A 6,000-nucleotide genomic window follows, 5' to 3' on the forward strand; every position below is an offset into this window, starting at 1 on the left:
TACCAAATCTCACGGCCACGATTTCTTAGATTGTACAGTTAGAAAGATCCATATCTTACAGCGAAAATTTTCCAGATTGGACGACCAAGATCTACCATATTTGATGGCTATGATTACTCAAATTGGACGACCAAGATCTATCAGATATGACGGCCATGATTGCCTAGATAGGATGGCCAAAATGGCCCAGATCTAATGGTTACAATTTCTCAAGTTAGACGACCAAGATTTGCTAGATTTGACGGTTGTGATCGCTTAAATTGTACAACCAAGGTCTATCAGATCTGATGGCCACGATTGCCTGGATTGGATGGCCATGATCCGACAGCTATAATTTTTCAAATAAGACGACCAAAATCTACTAGATATGACGATTGTGATTGCTCAAATTGGATGACCAAAATCTACTAGATCTAATGGCCAAGATTTCCCAGATCGAACGACCATAATGGCCCAGATCTGACGGTTATAATTTCTCAAATCGGACGGCCAAGATTTACTAGATATGATGGTTGTGATTGCTTAAATTGGACGACCAAGATTTACTAGAGCTGACGGCCACGATTGCTTAGATTATATTGCCAAAATGGCCTAGATCTGATAACTACAATTTCTCAACTCAGGCGGCCAAGATCGACTCGATCTACGACCATGATTTACCAGTTTAGACGACTAAGATCTAACATATCTGACGACTATGATCGCTCATATTTGACGACCAAGATCTGCTAGATTTTACGGCCATGATTGCGCAAATCAGATAGCTAAAATGGCTCAGATTTGATGGCTGCAATTTCTTAAATTGGATAGCCAGGGTCTCTTAGATATAATAGCCACAATTTGTCATACTTGATAGTTGTGATCACTCAAATTGGACTGCCAATATCTACCAGATATCACAGTTAGAATGGCCTAGATATGACGGTTGCAATTTCTCAAGTCATATGCCCAAGATCGCCCAGATGTAACGACCATGCTTTACCATATTGGACGGCCAAGATTTGTCATATTTGATGGTCCATATTACTTTGATCGAACAATTGAGATTTTCCATATCGGATGACCAACATCACCTATATATGATTGCCACAATTTCTCAGATCTGATGGTTGAGATTTCTTTGATTGAACTACTAAGATTGTCTTGATTAAACGGCCAAGATTGCCCAAACTTGACGATCGTGATTTATGAGATCAGACAATCGATATTGCTCTCATCAAATGGTTGAGTTTTTCTAGATCAGAGGGCCAAAATTGCCATTATTTACCAGATCAGATGGCTTTGATTTTTTAGATTTGACAGTCACGATTGCTTTGACTGAATGGCTAAGATTGTCCATATCGAAGGGCCAAGATCTCAGATTTGACGATCAAGATCGTTTTGATTGAATGACTGATATTTTCCATATTAGAGGACCAAGATCAAATTGGATGGCCATGTTTTCTCATATTTGACAGTCAAGATTGCTTTAATCGAATGACCGAGATTGTCTAGATCCGATGGCCAAATTTTCCCGGAGCTAGAGCCCTTGATCTGGGTAGTGGATCTTGCACCACTTGAAAGCAGGTTGATAATTGATGCGTATAAGTTGGTCAACACATGGCATCCCTGGAGTCATAGATCGATCGATGAATCAATATGTGATTTGTCGCAACGTGGGAACTTTGCCAACTAGAGGTGTTCTCTGGTAATTTTGTAGGAATGGGCATTTGTGAGGTTTATAAAGGCTTGGTATGATTTAATTTTAATGTGTGGGAGGAATTCAATGCGGTCGCCAGAGGAGACGCGCAACCTGCAAAACCTCAACAATGTAGACTGCCATTTAAATAAGCTCATGGGCCTATAGCTGCAGTATTCTCCTTAAAAAGCGGGAATTTAAAAATGGTAGACTTGTCCCGCAACAAATTTAGGGGCTCAATACCTTTGAAAGCGGTCAATCAACACAATATGCAATAGTTGGTTGTGTCGCACAATTCATTGAGAAAATTGATACCCGCTTCAATCATCGTGATCTTAGCTTCAATACATCTTTTTTGGGAAATTTGTCATGATTGAAGACTCTGGAGCTCACAATGAAAATCACTTTAACGGAGGAATACTCAATACATTTCTAAATCTCATGTCTTCGTTGGAACTAAACCTGTCCCATAGCTTTCCCGTTGTAACAATTTTGGACTCGACCATCAACAAAATTCACCACAAATACGATCGATCTCTCATAAATCGGATTTGGTTTATTATATCTTATAATCTTCTTAAACTAATAAACTAGCCACGTTTTTAGTAATAAATTAGTCTTGCAGTAAAATCATGAGAAAAATGCATAGCCTAAGATCACATATGGTATATAAGCCACTTGCCTTTGGGTGAAACGGGTATATTATTGTGTTCAAATTTAAAAATTGAAAATTATATATTAAAATTTTCTTTGAAGTTTAAAGCCTTGAAAAGCATATCATAGTTACATCACAATCAATTTATGTTAGTAGAAGGGCGCAACATTGCCTTATGGTTATTCCCATGCCTATTCTCAATATAGAAATATCATGGTATATATTAAAGTTTTTATTGTTTATGTGATATCTCTCAACCAATGTGGTATTAATTTCTCACATAAAAAGCATTTACATAGTAGAAACAAAGTCATTTTGTAGGTGTATGTTGGGCGATCTCATATCGAATGATTGTACCATCTATGTTGACTTGATGGTATAGGTTTGGTAAGATTATTTGTTGACTTGATGGTGTAGTTTTGGTAAGATTATATGGTAGTTTGTACCACTAAATTCATCCTCTATTGTGCATGCCATGAATTACAAGCATGTCGCCTCCAAGGAGTTTATGGTACACTACTTGCTTAAGATCAATAAGGGTTAATGAGGTTTGACTCACTTGACTCCATAAATAACAAGTACAAAATAGATTTGGATTTCCATGGGCCCAAAATGAGGTATTCTAAGTAACTATGGTCTAATAGTAGGTTTGAACCCATAATTAGATCCATAAATGTAGGAATTACCCAAGAATATTTCCAAAATGAGTCAAACTTGGTGAACAAGGGATAAAAAGAATCCAAGGACCCCACCTAAGTGTTAGACATCCTAATAAGGCCCCAAATATATGATAATGTGAAGGGTGTTACAAGGAAATGTTGATCACATTAAAGTAATAATTGAGAGGTATTATTTTGTCATTGGGCAAGTTACACATGAATCTAGTGTAGGTTTGAACCACATAATGCACTCCCTATTCTAGATAGGCGCATATTAGTAACCGAGGATGAAGGAGGTGAAGATGCTAGGTTAGATGTATAAAGGGCAAGAGAAGTAAGGTGGAAATACTAGGGTGACCTTATTGAGTGAAGAGGAGAGTGGTGACTATTCTAAGCTAAAGTGAGGACAAAAGAGTAGGGAGAGTACTAGGTATTATTAGTATGATCACGAAAGTGACCATGTAGCTACAATTGACCACTTAACACTAAATGTCTTGCAGGAGAAGCATGGTTGTTGACTAAGATTCCATCGTCTTGATTTGGCCCTACTCAAGATAATGATCCATGAGGAAACCAATCAAATGAACAAAGTAGAAAAATGACCAAGAGCTTGGAGAGATGGAAGTAAAATAGACTACCTTGAGTAGGCTTGAGTTGTCAATGAGAGTAAAAAATGAAGCATAGGAGAAGTACAATGCCATAAGTCTTTAATATAGCCATTAATTTTAGATAACAGAGGGCCAAGTTGGCCCTATAAAGGTCTTATTCAAGTAGAGTTTTAATTTGACTGTTGAAAACACTTACAAATAAGAAAAATTGTATTAGGGCATTGGTGAAATATGGATGATAGAGGAGAGACCTACATCAAGTGTTTGGATGATAAGGGAATGAGGGATAAGAGAAGGAGAGTTAGAGCTCCTCTAAGCTAGTTGAGAACAACGAAGATGTGACGAAGTGGGAAGCCCATGTGGATTTCCCTTTAGGATAGTCATGTATTAAAATAAAAATAAAAGTAAGTCTTGATAAGTCGACGATGAACCACACTAGTTGGTTCGAAACGCGTCGACAAATGAGATTCAATGTGATTTTCGCCGAAATCTTTCTCTAACTTCATATGGATCACAGAAGCCTAAACTCTATTAAGTCTTACCTAGTCACACAAACTTTTGAGTAATAAGGAGAGGAAGCAAACTTTGAAGAAGATAGGATACTAGACTAAAGAGACAAGGGATAAGCCTTGGAAGTGATATTTGGAAGGTGAGAAAAGGGAACACGATAGTAAAAACAAAATAAGTCATCCCCTTGTGAAAAAACAAGAGCTCTTCCTAAAAGGTATATAGAATCATCATCATTGCATCAAAACAAGGGTGGCCATGGAGGATGTTATACTTCAAGTCTCATGGGAGAAATGAAAATTGGAAGGGTGGCCATGGAGGACGTTTTACTTCAAGTCTCATGGGAGAAATGAGAAATGTGTATTCATTATCTTGGTGCCAAGGGATTAGGTAATTTCAATGACTTTGAGAGGTCTTGTCTTATATTTTTAAAACTTTAAATGGTCCAAGGAGTGGTTGAAAAGTGCATAGTGATGAGGGCATGCCATACATAAGTTGTTATGATGTTACAATCACTCATTTGATCATGAATTCATTGTAGCAAATCTCAATAAAGAACAAATTCACTACATTAACCTTTCATTTACTGAAAAAGGGTATGTTGGGAAGGTTAAAGGAAAGGAATTGGGCATGTTTCTAGGAAATCTTAGGGGAGAACTCAAAGAGAGATTCAATTATGAGGTAATTTTTATTAGGGATTTCCCTAATGATATCCATAAATTACCTTTAGGAGGAGTGAGAAGAGAGGACTTAGACAAAGGGAGCATGAGGGAGTTGAGGAAGCCATGGTTTGAACCATTGTAGGATGAGAGAAGATAGGAGGGTCAAATGTTTTTTGTCATCTTTTCATTAGAGAAATTTTGAGGTAAAAAATGGGCCTAAAAAAATTGTACAACAAAAATTAACTTTATAAGAACCAGTGGGATTCAATATGATGCTATCAACCATGGGGGATGATTCACCATTTTTGGAGTAAAATAAACTACATTTTCAACTCATATTTTCAACCTATCTCCCTATGATTTTACTCAAATTTCAAGCAGGAGTACTCGTTGGATGCGGAATTTAATTTTACATCCAAGAAGTACCCATGTTGCATACTTTTGATGGATCCTACTCACGAAAAATGTGAAACACATGAAAAAATGTGATTGCAATCACATTTTTTCATGTGTTTCACATTTTAGGGTCCATTGAAAGTATGCAACATGGGTACTCCTTGGATGTAAAATTAAATTTCGCATCCAACGAGTGTTCCCGCTCAAAATTTGAGTAAAATCATAGGGACATAACTTGAAAAAATAGTTTTTTTTTTTTTTTTTTAACCTCCAAAACTTGATGAGGTGATCTAATCTTATTTTAATATTTCCACTATTACCTCCAAAACTTGATGAGGTGATCTAATCTTATTTTAATATTTCCACTATTATTTTAGGAGGCCCTTTTTTGATCTCAAAGTTTCTTTAATGAAAAATTGCTTCAGTCCAGGGAGAAGGAAAGGTGCATTGAACATCACTCAAGATTATTTCTAGTTGACTAATGACTCTTCCACTGTAATTCCTTCATAGAATCATAAAAAAGAAGCGAGTGTAATGAAACATTTTACCTAAATTATAGTTAATTTAGAGTACAAGACAAGAATATATTATCTAAAAATGTTGTACAAGAGGCAGTAATTAATGCTTACATGAAAAATTACTAACAAATGTTTAACTAATCGATGCTTAACCTTAATACAAGAAGTAAACTTATACCTAAAATACAATGTATCTACCATTCAAAATGATATACCTTTAGACACAAGCCAAGCTCCTAGCATCACTGCCACATAACATGTGAGGTGAGTACACATCTCAACATACCCATTGCAACAAATACATATTATATTCCAAT

Source organism: Pinus tabuliformis, chromosome 5_1 (genome assembly GCF_031772625.1).
Source record: "Pinus tabuliformis cultivar Carrire ecotype Pingquan chromosome 5_1, CPIR1, whole genome shotgun sequence".
NCBI classification, from domain to species: Eukaryota; Viridiplantae; Streptophyta; class Pinopsida; order Pinales; family Pinaceae; genus Pinus; species Pinus tabuliformis.